At 50.3% G+C, this 15,046-nt stretch overlaps 1 pseudogene; it reads left to right on the top strand.

The window, feature by feature from the left end:
* Positions 1-2,317: 2,317 nt before the first annotated feature.
* Positions 2,318-3,263, top strand: LOC143388995 (monocyte to macrophage differentiation factor pseudogene; annotated as a pseudogene).
* Positions 3,264-15,046: the final 11,783 nt, after the last annotated feature.

The following is a 15,046-nucleotide window of genomic DNA, read 5'->3' on the forward strand; positions in this document are numbered from 1 at the left end:
GCCCTGGGTTCAATCCTCAGCACCTCATAAAAATAAGAATAAAAATAAAATAAATGTATTGTGCTCATCTACAACTAAAAAAAATAATTAAAAAAAACATTTTTTTGTGAGACAGAAACGTGATAAAACTGGCCTTCACACAGTTGCTTGTGTTGGAATTGCTCAGCGGGAATTAAAATGCTTTAAAATTTGAAAAAGTAGAGGTCACCAGGGTCCTTGGTTGGGAGTGGCCCCTGGGGTGGGGTGGGTAGGGGACACAGCAGGGGCTTTTGAGGGCAGCAGTTGAAGAGAAATTTCTAGATCCTGCCACAGAGTGAAAGAGCAGGCTGTGACCTCCCCTCAGACATGAGCCTGCTGTTCCCACACATTTGACTTCCTGCAAAGCTAAAGAGGGATGGAGAGAGGGTCATCTGTCCCCGATTGTGTCACTCCCTTGACATGATAAAGGTCCCTTTCAGGGACTCAGAAGCCTAAACCAGCAGATGAAACCCATGTCCTTTGTTCTGTTGTGGCTAGAGACACCACCCTCAGTTCGCCCCCTGGCCCACAGCTGGGCCCACTGTCCACAGGTTCTTCCTCTGTCTGCTGGTCACCACCAAGAAACTTCTAGAAAAATATGAGTAGCTGAGAGACAGGGATGCCTTTCTTCCCCTCCTGGGGAAATTTCATGTCGCTGTCCCCTCAAAATGAATATGGGCAGACATTCCATTTGGAGAAATTTCCTCTTTGCAGAATAGAAAAGTTTCTATTAAAAAATGAATGTAGACTTGAAAGCCAAGAATTTTCCAAGCAGGACAGAGTTTTCTGATACCTTCATGTTGTCTGGGAAATTTCTTTTCTTTCTTTTTTTTTTTTTGTACCAGGGATTGAATCCAGGGGCCCTCGACCTCTGAGCCCCATCCCTAGCCCTATTTTGCATTTGATTTAGAGACAGACTCTCCCTGAGTTGCTCAGGGCCTCAGTGTTGTGGAGGCTAGCCTCTAACCAATGATCCACCAGCCTCAGCCTCCAGAGCTGCTGGGACTTGGGGTGTGCACAGCTTCTCCGGACTTTGTTTGAGAAGTTTGTCTTGGGGTTCAGGAGCTGGAAATTTGTTTCATCAAACACAGAATGAGGCTTCTCTTTTGGGTGTTTTCCAAAAGCCCCATTTATAGGCTCTCAGGTGGATCCCAGGCAGAGGAAAGCTTACCCTTAGCTTCCAGTCTTGAGTGTCCCTGTCCTTGTTTGGTTTCTGAAGAAGAGAAGGCAAGGGATGGCGTGATAAGATAATGCCCCCCTTGAACAGTGGGAAGTGGCCTGAGTGTCTGATCCTGTGGCCATGTGTCTCTGCCTTTGGGACATTTCCATATCAGCTCAAAAGGAGCCCGATGGTGGCCTGCAAGCAGAAGTCCTCTGTGACCTCCCCATTTGTCAGGAGAGCAGCGACCCTCAGCTCTTCTATTTTTTTTTTTTTTTTTGAGGCGGGGCACCAGGGATTGAACCTGTGGCACCTAAGCACGGAGCCACCTCCCAGACCTTTTTTGAATTTATTAAGAGACAGGGTCTCATTGAGTTTATCAGGGCCTCACTGGGTTGCTGAGGCTGGCCTCCAGCTTGCCCTCCTGCCTCGCCATCCTGAGCTGGGATGAAAGGCATTGGCCACCGCTCCCTGCAGTGTTGCTCTCCAGCCATGATGGTGTCACTGGGTTGTACTGTAAGTTGACTTGTCAGTTCTTGTGCTGTGGCAGTTTTAGGTACGAAGGTTGTTGGTGGGGAGGAGATGGATGTGAAGAGAAGGATGGTCCCATTTCTCACTGTGTCCCCATCGGCCATCCCTCCCAGAGCTGCGGATAAAGGAGGCCAAGCAGGTCTATGAGGGGAGGTGACGGAGCTGACGCCATGTGGGACCGAGAACCCCATGGGTGGCTACGGCAAGACCATCAGCCACTTGATAATAGGGCTCAAGACAGCCAAGGGCATCAAGCAGATCAAGGGGAGTCTTTCCTGAGCCCTGTCCTCAGCACTGTTGCACCGGGCAGGTGGTGTGACCTCTGTGTCCCTCTTTCCTTGCCCTCTGCACTGTCGATGCCATATGGGACACTCAGGATAACATCGTGTAGTACAAAGGGACACCTCGTAGAGGGCATGGATGTAGCTCCCTTCATGAGGTAGCTCTTTCTTTTCTTATTACTCCTGGGAGTTGTGTGATTAAGAAATTTTTTCTGGGGGCGGGGTGCGGGCACCCGGGGGCGGAGGACCTGGGGAGGCGGGAGGCGGGAGGCGCAGGGGCCGTTTAAGCGGCCTCCCTCACGCCCCCAGCCGCCCGATCTGGCCCGGGCCCTGTCCCGACCCCCAGCGTGGCCCACTCCGGCCCAGCGGCTCCACCGGGCACGCAGGCGGCCTCTGGAGCAGCCCAAGCCCATGAGGGCCGCGCGCCCTGCCGCCGGTGCTGACGAGATGGAGCTCCCGGCCCCCAAGGAGGAGCGGAGGATCAATGCGGTTCAAGAATCGATTCCAGCGTTTCATGAACCATCGGGCTCCAGCCAATGGCCGCTACAAACCAACTTGCTATGAACATGCTGCTAACTGTTACACACATGCATTCCTCATTGTTCCGGCCATTGTGGGCAGTGCCCTCCTCCATGGGCTGTCTGATGACTGCTGGGAAAAGATAAAAGCATGGATTTATGGGATGGGCCTTTGTGCCCTCTTCATCGTTTCCACAGTATTTCACATTGTATCATGGAAAAGGAGTCACTTAAGAACAGTGGAGCATTGTTTTCACATGTGTAATAGAATGGTTATTTATTTCTTCATTGCAGCATCTTATACTCCATTGTTAAATCTCCGTGAACTTGGACCCCTGGCATCTCATATGCGTTGGTTTACCTGGCTCATGGCAGCTGGAGGAACCATTTATGTATTTCTCTACCATGAAAAGTACAAAGTGGTTGAGCTCTTTTTCTATCTCACAATGGGATTTTCTCCTGCCTTGGTGGTGACGTCAATGAATAACACCGGCAGACTTCAGGAACTTGCCTATGGGGGCTTAATTTATTGCTTGGGAGTTGTGTTCTTCAAGAGTGATGGCATCATTCCCTTTGCCCACGCCATCTGGCACCTCTTTGTGGCCACAGCAGCTGCCGTGCACTACTACGCCATTTGGAAATACTTATACCGAAGTCCTACAGACTTTATTCGACATTTATGATCAGTCTGGACTAGGTCTCCAAACAGTATTATCTCAACTGTGGCACTTGGGAGTGGGGTAAGAGCTGAAAATTGCACAGGGATAAAAAAAAGCAATGCACTGACTTTCTTTATATCCTTTGAATACAATTACTGTGAAAGGTTAAAAGCTGTGTTCTGGATTTCCCCCCTCACAGCAAACAAATAAGGCAGTGAGTTCATTATTCATTCCATTCCACTATCATGAAGGACTCTGGAGAGACTTTGGCCAACTGATGTTTACAAACCAGAATTTTGTATTTTAATTTTACAGATTTTACTACATGATTTTTCTAAATTAGTAGGTCACGTTATAAAAGTCAGTGCAATAACAAAACTTCCTTTTTAAGAAAAAAAAATTCTTTCTATCACTTTCCCATTCACTGTGTAAAGAATCATGAACAGAACTTACACTACTTTTTACCATGTTTCATCTTGGCATAACATGGTTATTTTTTAAATAGAAACTTTAGTTTTTTTGTAAATTTTTTAAAAATATTTCATTGACCTGCCTCTCTGCGGCTCCTCATTCATGTTGTGAATTTTTGCTGCAAGCAGTCAACATTCCACAAATGAACAAACATTATACCTCTTCTGATAGTTTTATGAAGTGTGGAAAAATTGCCAATTTTTAAAAACTGCAGTTTTCCAAACTTTTCTGCCAACCTCTGACTCTGAATTCAGTGCTGCTTTGGGCCATACACTTGACACGGTTTGGCTTACCAGTGATGGAAAACCATTTTGATATCATTAACTTTTTCAAAAGATCCAACTTTTCTCTATGCCTTTGCCATGTTTTCTTCAGGGTCTCTTTCAACAGTGGATGAGTATTCTGTGTATTATGCTAGTATTGTTGGGCTGGCCATCCGCTGAAAACTTCTCAAGAGCATTATGAATTACAGTGAAGAGTGGTATTGCCTGTTCTGTGCCCAACAGGTTAGGTCACTGTCACTTAGCTTATAGTATCAGTTTGATATTCATTTTAAATTGTGAAATCAGATTATAAATTCACATTTCTGCCTTTCCTCTGCATCTCCCGATATACTTTTTTTTTAACTACAAAAATATTTAAAGCATTGTTTGACAGGTAGAAACTTGTATCTGTAGTCCATGAGTTATATCCTGGCTCAATGGAGTAGTATTTATATATTATTTTTGTTTTTCCTCAGTGTGTTGTATTACAGCTAATGTGTTAGTTGCTTTGTTGGTTAACCTCTCTTGTTGGTGTTGTAAGAAATGAAATAACCTTGCCCTTAGTTTGGGTGCCAATACTGCCTATTTTCTAGCAATGCAATTGCTCAGTGGAATTGTTGAATGATAATTAGCTTATTAATTCAAATTTTGTACTGATGTAGCTTTAAAAGAGAGTTTATTTTGTGTGTATGTTTAGAACTCTATGATTTTGCTAAATTATAGGGGAATAGAACTGATGTTTGCCAATGAGTTCTTAATTAGGCAAGGTACCCAGCGACATCACCACCCAGACCACCTCTATCTGCATGATTCTGAACATCTGGATGCCTGTTGTTTTACTGTGTATATTTTATGTTTAACAAATGAACTTTTGTAGATTGATTTAAAAATCTGCTTAAAAGTTACACTGTCAAAAACCACTAAAATGTATGTAAAAATTGTGCTGTAGATTAGAATAAAATTGTTACTTGGATTAAAAAAAAAAAAAGAAATTTTTTCTGCCATCTCATCTGCCACATGATGACTATTGGCCACCCAGTCACAGTGGAGCATGCCTGTAATCCCAGCCACTCAGGAGGCTAAGGCAGGAGGATCACAAGGTGACGCCAGCCTCATCAATTTAGTCAAGGCCCTGAGCAGCTCAGGGAGATCCTGTCTCCAAATAAAATAAAAAATGGGGCTGGGGACGGGGCTCAAGGGTAAGTCACCCCTGGTTTCAATTCCCAGTACTGCCCCCTCACCTCCCCAAAAAGTCAAAGTGGACATTATTTTGTTTTCTTTTTTCTTTCTTTTTCATAATATTTTTACTCATCCACTGTTTTTATGATTGACTCACACTAGCTCTGTACCTGTCTTCTGCTACATAGCCAGGTACCCTGCTGCAGGCTTGGGGAAGTATTTTACCTGTGGCTCCTCGCAGCTGTGTGCCTGTGTGTGCAGATGCCATGAATCTCATTTCCCTGTTTTCCAGATCAACTCTTCAGGTTCAGAAAGAGGCTTCACAGTCATCCTGTGTCCAGTGCTGGCTGAGGGCCAGGGTGACTGTGAGTCCCTTGGCGCTCTGTGACCCCTGTGAGTCCTCTGAGCTCTCTGTGGCTCAGTTTTTCATCACTAGACCACTCTCCATCCATCATAGAATCTCTCCATCTTTCCCCCTTTTATAATTTGATGGTTCTTTGATTTTCTGAGGTGGTTTCTGGGTCAATGCTTTATGGAGATCATGAAAATGTCACTTCTTCCAAGGGCTATTTTTCTGTTTTCTAAAGGGGCCTTAATCTCAGGAGCTTGGCTCTGCAAACCTCTCTCTCTCTCTCTCTCTCTCTCTCTCTCTCTCTCTCTCTCTCTCTAATTACTCACCACATCCCCTCCACCTTGGATTAATGAAGTTCTGAGAAGGTGGAACCCTCTCAGGAATGACACCTTGAGCCAGTTCATCTGGTAAATCAACCCTATGAAAGTGCCTGAGAAGAAAAGATAAAATTTGTCCTCTTCCACATAGGAGAGAGGAAACAGGAACACAGTGGAAATTTGAGACATCCATCAGTCTGCATCATCCAGCTTCTCAAAAAAAATAGCCTAATGGAGAACAGGAAAATTGTCTTCCAAAACAAAGGTGGTACCTACCTCTGATCCCAGCAGCTTGGGAGGCTGAAGCATGAAGATCATGAGTTCAAAGCCAGCCTCAGCCAAAGCAACCAACTAAGCAACTCAGGGTTACCCTGACTCTAAATAAAATGCCAAACAGGGCTGGAGATAGGGCTTGGTGGTCGAGGGCCCCTGAGTCCAATCCTTGGTACCACCAGCCCCCCCAAACCCAAGTCCTTCTGGTCAGTTTCCCCACATGGATGAGATATTGGGACAGAAGGAGCTCAGGTGCGTTGTGTGGAGTTGTAAAGTGTCTGAGTTTGAAGGAGGCTTACCAATCTTGGCCTGGGGACTCCCCAGCCCTGGTCCTGTTTGCACAGTGCCCCAAGGAGGCCAGAGAGGCTGGACCCTGGTGAGCTTCTGGCAGCTCTTTTGGGGTGCATTTGGAAACATGATCCATCCATTTTAAGTGTGTGTGGCCCACAGGATTTTGATGCATGACATAGTTTACACTCCTCATCTTAATTCTAGAACATTGTCATGAGCTTCCAAGGGACCTCATTCCCATGAATGGCCACTTGCTGTCCCCTCCCCTGGCCTTTAGCCACCACAAACCAACTTTGTTTCTGGATTTGCCTTTTGGGGGGCCCCTCCTGCCGAGAGAGCCCTGCACTGGGTGTTAGTCTGTGTCATGCCCCCTGTCACCCCACTTTGACTCTGGACACTGTCTGGGACAGATCTCAGGTGTGTTTCCACAGGGTGGCCGTCTGTAGCAGCTGCTCTAGAAGCTCAGCCTCAGGACCTGTCTGCCAGCTGGGTCCTGCAGAGGCTGCTGTTCTTGCCCAGTGCACACCCCTGGGGAAGAGCAAGGCCCCATAGAGCACTGTCATTCTGAGATGGTTGTGCACAGCCCCGAGGGGCAGGAGGGTGCTAGGATTTGCTCTTTTGTGGTCCTGGGGCTCAAATCCAGGGCCCTGGCCATAGCAAACTAGTGCTCTGCCATTGAGCTGGGCCCCAGCCCCAGGGCCAAGCTTTGCTGTCTAGACTGGCCTCCACCTTGGTGATCCTCCTTCCTCAGCCTCCCGACCCAGACAGTTTTGGGGGATTCCAACTTATGTTTCCCCTTCTGAGCTGGACTCTTCTGTGGATGCTTCTGGGTGCTGCCACATAAAGGAGGAGACTGAACCCCAGAGAGCCAGAATCACGGGCCACATCAAATGCAGCCTCAGGTGGCTAAGCAAGAAGCTCTGGTGTCGCTAACCCAAGGACTGGAGTTGTAGTGGTGATCCTGGGGGTGCCGTGGGGCATGGCCATGGACACATGTCCCCTCTAAGGGCAGCTGTGTCTCTCTGAGAATGCTTCTACCACTTTGCAACCCCTGAAGGCAAGGCAAGGAAGAGTAATGTTGACGTTGTCTTGTCCCCTGCAGGCAGACATGGTCACCCTCAGGTTCACCTCCTGGGGTGGTAACCCCCCAGTCCAGGCTCTTGTGCCCAGCCACATACCCTCATACCCACCCACTCCTAGGGTCGCTGGCTACCTCAGGTGTCTGTCTATATGTCTGTCTCTCTCATGTTTAGTCCTGTGAACTGAACCCATAGTGCTTAAGCAGGGAGTCAGAAGCCTGCCCTTTTTATTTTGCTTTGTATTGTTTTGAGATACAGTCTCCCCTCACTAAGTTGCTGAGTCTGCCCTTCAACTTGGTGATCCTCCTGCCTCAGCATCCCAAGTCCCTGGAATTACAGATGTGAACCGCTGTGCCTGGCCCCTCAGGTCTCTTATGGAAAGGTGCCTTCCCTTGGGGTCAGAAGAAATTGGAACGTGCATCATAGTTGTCTGAGTCCCCCTTTGTCTGGTTGGTTTTGCTTTAACTAGACCCCAGCATTTTTGAAAGTCTGCAGAAGAACTTGTGAAGTCCAGGGACATCATCTACATGGATGACATCAACATCAGGGCTGTGAAGGTATGCTCCCCGAGGACAGTGCCATGCCTGAGGGTCTGCCAGAGAAAGACCTGGGTGACCAGGACATCACTTTGCTCAGAGGGGGTGGGTGAGGGAAGGTCAGCAGCTGTCCCTTTACCTAAGTCACCTTGACTTTTCTGTCTTCCTCTCCTAGTGACTTAAGCAGGCAGAGTGTTCAAGACCCAAACCCTGTGGGGGACAGGGACCAGACAGCCTTTGTCCCTTCCTGCTGCACGAGGTGGCATCTTCAATCTTCCTTTATCTCCCTGGTGTCCCTCCCTGAATCCTGAGCCTGGGGACTTCACCAGGTGGCTCCTCCTCTATCTGCTGCTGCATCCCACGGTGGCTGCACCTCCCTGATTTATGGATGAGCCTAAGGCCTCGTGTCACCCATAAATTACCACCTAAAAGAGCCTGGGCCCCCTGCTCCAGTGAGTCCCCTGGATGCTCCTTTATCAGGAGTAAAAAGAAAGGGATTCAACTCAGGGGTTCTTGACCCCTGAGCCCCGTCCCCAGCCCTATTCTGTATTTTGTTCAGAGACACGGTCTCAACTGAGTTGCTCAGGGCCTTACTAAGTCACACTCTCGGGGTTTTCTGTCTTTCTGGTTCAACAGGAGATGGGCCTGGGCCTGCTCAGCGCAGGTGGCAGGAGGGCCACTTCCACCCCAGCAGTTGAGGGCCATGGGGACAAGTCCTCGAGAATGCATGCTGGGGTAGGAATTAGAAAAGAACCCTGTGGTCCAAGTGTCTCAGGATGGCTAGAGCCAGAAGTGACCCCCCAGTTCCCCATACTGCCTGCTGAGTGGCAGACAGTGGGAAATTCAGTGGCTCTCAATGAAGAAGCCCTGGCTCAGGAGCTAGGGGACCACAGTACCAGGCCACCCCTGGGTCCCTGCCACTGGCTGTTCCCTTGCCCATGAAATCCGAGTGAATGGCCCAGGCTCATGGGCAGCATTCTTTGGTCCCCCCAAGTCCCCTGATGTGACCGAACAAGATCAGGGTGAAAGTGCTTCCTGCAGCCTTGAGGGCAGCTGGTGTCAGCCTGTCCAGCTTCTGGGGGAGCTCAGGGCACCCTGGGTGGCATTGGGGACCAGGGGTTCTGCAGCCACCACCTGATAGTGTAGAAGTCCCCATTCCAGGTCCCCTTACTTGATCTCCTCACTGGGTCCCCATCACTGGGTCCCCTCACTGGGTCCCCTATCTGGGTCCTGCCTGGCTGGCTGAGGATGCTGCTCTGTCCACCCTGAGCCCCAGAGAAAGTTCCATGGGAAGGTGGCTCTGACCCAAGAACCTGCCTGTGGGGATGGAGCCCCGTGGTCTCCAGAACAGGACCCTGGTGCCCAGTCCCGGGGTCATGGTCGAGCAGCACTGAGGGATGTGACCTTGCCCCACAAGCCCAGGAGCAGGGGCTGTTACCTGGTGTCCAGGGAGCACGCAGCCCAGAAGCAGGCTGGGCTGTGACCAAGGCTCGACTGGGTCAGGAGCTGGGGCTCTGGGCAAAAAGGGGTTGTGGTGGGGGCGGAGGAGTATCTGGGACATGGGCACACTGTGGGTGACTCCTGACCTGCTGCTGACAGGCTGCTCCCCAGGGGACCTTCCAGCTCCCTGCCCTGCTGACCCTCGTCTGACTCTGGGGCCCATGAGGGACAGGGGGAGAAGGTACAGTGTTGGCTGAGGGCTTCTTCTCCTGACTTTCCACATGGGCCCTCTGGGGCAGTGGAACATATTGATGTGCTGAGAGCCCATGGGGCTGTCCTGACTCGGGGACCTTCCCAGGCCAGAGCCAGAAAGTGTCCACCCAAGCAGCTCCTGGCTTCAAGGCCCAACCCCACCCAATGCATTTAGAGACAGTTTCTCACTGAGCTGCTTATTTAGTACCTCACTTTTGCTGAGGCTGGCCTCCAGCTACAATCCTCCTGCCTCAGCCTCCCAAGCTGCTGAGATGACAGGCGTGGGCCTGTGCAGTATCCAGTCTTTTTAAAAATCTTAGATGATGAGTCTGGACAGCAGCCTTGACCTCCTCATTTCCTTCTGTGTGGGGCTAAGGAGGAAGATCAGCAGCTACTGTGCCAGGCCAGCTCCAGGTCATAGGCATCAGGCCATAGGCAGTGGTGTGGCCTGGTCCCAGTGGGAGCCTGTGGCCTAGTCCCAAGTGAGGCTTTGAAGAGCAGCCCTCTGGATATGCAGCTCCTACACCCTGGAAAATTCCAGTAGCACTTAGTGTGTCCACAAAACCGCAAAAATGCCACCATAGTCGGTTTTAGAATGCTGCCACCCCTGTCCCCATCAGCTGTCCACAGCCCCTCTGCTGCTGTGGCCTGTCCATCACCCCGACCTCAGGCAGCGGAAGGCTGATTTCTATCCCTTAGCCTTATGTGGTTGTGTGAGTGGTGTGACTGACAGGCTTCACCCCTGTCCTCCAGGCTCTTGAATCTCCTGTGGCTGAGGAGCACCCATTGTGTGGGGCCTTCACCAGCTCATGGATCTGTGCACTCATCAGTGCTGAGAGCCATAGCCAAGTAGGAATAACGCATGGCATTTTTGGTTGAAAGGTGACCCTGCTCAGGGATTAGGGTGGCTCCAGGTTTAGGGTGGATCCTGCTGGATTAGGGTGGCTCCGGGTTTAGGGTGGATCCTGCTGGGAATAGGGCATATCCTGCTGCCTCAGGCGCCCACTCCTTGAGTTCCCATTGAGTTCTCAAGGGGTTCTGAGAGAAATGGTATGCAGAGCCTGGTGGAGGGAGTGTATTTTCCCAGAACGTGCGTGTAGAGTGCCGGTGAGAGTTCGGGAATAAAAAGTTGCTGTTTGACTCTAAAAGACTGTGTGGTGGCTCGGTTATTTTGTGCTCAGCCAGACTGCGGCATATCAGCTCGAACCCGTCGGGGGGTTTGGCTGTGGGAGTAATACTGGCGCAGATGTGTGGGGACTGCGGTTTTTTTCTTTTGGATCTGTGTGGAGGAGTGGAGCTGCTGTGTCACATGGCACCTCTGACCTTCCAAGGAACTGCCAATAGGATGGCTTTATTGCCACACTCCTACCAGTAATGTCTGGATGTCTTGGTTTTTCCACCTGCCACTTGACATCTTTAACTGTACACCGTAGATGTCCTTGTGGGTGTGGGGTGGCCTATCACTTGATTTGCATTTGCCAAGGGCCAGTGAGAATGCATTTTTTTGTGTTTTACTGGCTATTTGTATATCTTTGTAGAAATATCTGTTTTTATCCTTGACCCTTTTTTATTATGTTATCTTTTTATTATTGAATTGTAAGAGCTCTTTATATATTGAGGATACTAGACCTTTTCCACGTGTGTGATTCGTGAGTATTTTTTTTATTCTTTGAGTTGTCTTTTCAGTGTTTGAACAGGGTTTTTGACATTAACGAGACTTGAATTTTGATTTAAAGCTCCAGTTGATTGTCCTGGAGGTATATGTGGCTCAGTGTTAGAGTGCTTGCCTAGTGTGCCCAAGGCCCTGGGTTCCACATCCAGCATCACATCCACATACAAAAATCAAAGAATTGCAGTTTATCTGCTTTTTCTTTTGTGTTTTTGGCCTCATATTTAAGATATCATTGTCCATCCAGGAGCAGTGGCACACACCTGTAATTTCAGAGTCTGAGGAGGCTGAGGAGGCTGAGACAGGAGGATCACGAGTTGGAGGCCAGCCTCAGCAAGGACCTAAGCAACCCAGCAAGATCCTGTCTCTAAACAAAAATTAAAAGGGCTGTATCTGGGGCTCTGTGGTGGAGCCTCCCAGCCCCAAACAAAATCAATAAAATAGGGGTTCTTGGGGGCCGTATCCTCCTGTGCTGAAATTACAAGCATGCACCACTGTGCCTGGGGCCCATGATCATGTTCTTTCTCCTCTGAAGGATGATTAAGATCCTAGCCCATATGGAGGGTATCCACATCAGTGAGAAGGCACTAAACCACCTGGAGGAGATTGGCACCAAGACCACTCTGAGGTGAGGCGGTGGCCTCCTGGACCCAGGTGGAGGCTGCACAGGGCTCAGGCTATCTCTGGGCTTCCAGGTGTGACAAGTCCTGGGACATCCCAGAGAAGCTACCTAGCTTAGACTGCTGAGCGTCTGAGGTTGGTTGTGAAAGATAGATTGATGAGAGAGGTCCCCTTGTCCTGCCGCTGACACTCCCTCTGCAGGAGGTCACCAACTCTGTCACCATCCTCTGGGACAGGAGATGGACAGAACCAGAACCTAGGCTCCCTGGGAGACTCGTCAGCACAGCCTCTCCCCTGGCCCCTGGCCCCTTGCTCCTGTCCAGATGCATGAGGACAGTGGGCTCTCCAGACCAGGAAGGGAGTCCCCTACAGTCCATGAGGCCCTGTGACCCATTTTCTTACCCCCACATGTCCCTTGGTTCCAGCTGAGCCTACAGCTGAAGCCTCCTGTGTGGTGGCTTCACTGAATTTTAACCTCTCTTAGCTGGAGACCCACAGGGACGGGGCCTTGATTCTGTTGATTTATTGTGACATTGGGCTAAGGAGCAAATCCAGGGACTTGCAAGTGCTAGGCAGGTGCCCTACCACTGAATCCTGTCCCCAGCCCTCTTTTGCATTTTATTTAGAGATAGGATCTCGCTGAGTTGCTCAGGACTCCCTAAATTGCTGAGGCTGGCCTCCAAATTGCCATCCTCCTGTCTCAGCCTCCAGAGCCTTTGGGAAGCCACTGTGCCTGGCTTGAGGAATTTCTAGACTAGGGTTAAGATGTGAGGACCAGGACTTATGTCACACTGGTGGCCTTCCTGATGGGGCTGTGACTGTGATGTTCCCAGTTGTGGAAGCTCTCTCCTTTGCTGGCTCCACAACAACCAGCCAGAGCCTGCAGGGGGTCCATCTGGCAGAGTCCTGCTGCCCGTGGACCTGAGGGGGGACCTCTGGGCCTGGCTGGACTCCTGGCCCAACTGTCCACTGCAGGTTCTTGGTGCAGCTATTGACTCCAGCCAACATGCTGGCCAAGATCAACGGGAAGGACAGCATCAAACAAGAGCCCATGGAGGAGACCAGCAAGCTGTTCATGACGCCAAATCCTCAGCCAAGATCCTGGATGACCAGCAGGACAAGTCCATGAAGGGACCTGGGAGGCTCTCCATGAAGACTGCGTCCCCATGAAGGCAGCGTGCACCACCTGGGCTGGGCCTCCCCTCTCCCATGAGCTCTGCGGTGTGGTTAGTTCTGTCTGAAGAGTTTTTTGTTTTAAATTATAACTATTTGGGGATTGTTTTGCTGGAATCCTCCCTCCCCTGAAGTGCTTTCAAATAATGTCTTAAATGTTATTTGGACACCACCCCTCCCCCTCCATCTCCCTCCCTTCCTCCCTCTCTCTCCCTCTTTTAAACTTTTTTTTTTTTTTTTAGGGGCAAGGAATAACTAGGATTAAACCCAAGGACATTTTTATTCAGAGACAGGGTCTCACTGAGTTTAACAGGGCCTTGCTGAGTTGCAGAGGCTGGCCTCCAAACTGCGATCCTCCTGCCTCAGACTTCCAAGCCACTGGGATGACAGGCGTGTGCCACCATACCCAGTTGGCCATATCTTAATTATCTACTATTGTTACACATATTTCTTCAAACATGGCTTGGGCTCAAGGCCAAAGGTGTGGGTTCTGGGCACTATCCCCAGGAAGGGTGCCTCTGTGTTTTCCACTGTGTGCTGTTGAGATTTCTCTGAGGTCAGGCCCTGGGACAAGCTCACTTGTCACAGGGAACAGTGGGGTCCAGGGTGAATCCTAAGCTTTACCTCCACCTCTGTCCATAATCTCCTCATCCACTCTGTCCCATGTCCCCACACCCTGGCTGCTGAGGTCCTGCCCATGTGGGGGATGCCTCTGTGTGCTCATGCACACTGTGCTCGGCCTATTGGGAAGGAACCTTCTGGTATGGCCAGCTGTCAGGGACTGCCCCCTCCCACTCACTCAGTGGCCCTCTAACCCTGAAATGGTCAGTGATGGGGATATGCTAAAGGGACCAGGAGCCAACAGAAGGCTCTCAATGGCCCAGCAGGACCAACCTGAGCAACCAGAGAGAGTCGTTCTGGGTTTTAACCCAGTGCGCAGTGATGTGAGTCACACTGACATCACAGGAACTTGGTCAACACAGGGGGCTGGGCTCGGCCACCTGTGGGCTCCAAGTCAATGAGGTAAATGTGCAGCCCAGGAAGCCAAGCCCATGATGCTGCCCTCCACAGGTAGACAGGAGAAGAGGGACCATGTGGGTGTGAAGCGTCCCCTCGGACGAGTCAGGAGGTGTTGGTCAATGCCAACTGGAAGTGTCCGCAGCAAGAGCCTTGACAGACACAGGGTACGGTGGACTCCCCACACCCAGGGTCCCAGTCAGGCAATGAGCTCAGCTGAGGGACATAAGCACAGTTCCTGAAAAGTCCTCCCTCAAACTGCTGAGGTCACCCAGAACAAGGGAAATTGAAGAAAAGGTTACATCCCAGAGAAGCCTCTAGTGATGAAACAACAAGGTCCATGGCTGGGATTTTATGACAGAAAAAGGGGCATCAGGTAAAACGGAAGGTGGTGGGTGCAGGTGGTGATGGTGCAACTATAAAACATGATGGGTGACACACAGGAACACACTGCTACTGTCACACTGCTCTGCAAGTCTAAAACTGTTCTAAAATTCTAAGTTGCCCAGGGCCTCACATGGTCGTCAAAAGTTCCAAGAAGTCGTGTGCAGTGGGGTCGGCCTGTCATCCCAGCACCTCCAGAGGCTGAGGCAGGAGGATTGCAATTGGAGGCCAGCCTCAACAATTTAGGAAGGCCCTAAGCAACTCAGGGAGACCTTGTCTCTAAATAGAATATAAAATAGGACTGAGGATGCAGCTCAGAGGTTGAGTGACCCTGGGTTCAATCCCTGATACCCCCCAAAAGATGGAAGCCAAGTGGCCATGAGAGCCCAGAGCGCCGTGGTCCGCACCCCCTCCCTTGGTGCTTGGAACTGGCCTCACTAGAGTCCTGGGTATTTGGAGGTTGTGGTCTTCAGATCTGACTTCTAAGGGCAGGTTTCACCCTGGCCCCACCTCTTACCCAGGCCCCAACCTTTCCCAGGAACAGGCCAGAGGCTGCAGTGACA

The sequence above is a fragment of the Callospermophilus lateralis genome, unplaced genomic scaffold (assembly GCF_048772815.1).
Source record: "Callospermophilus lateralis isolate mCalLat2 unplaced genomic scaffold, mCalLat2.hap1 Scaffold_43, whole genome shotgun sequence".
NCBI classification, from domain to species: domain Eukaryota; kingdom Metazoa; phylum Chordata; class Mammalia; order Rodentia; family Sciuridae; genus Callospermophilus; species Callospermophilus lateralis.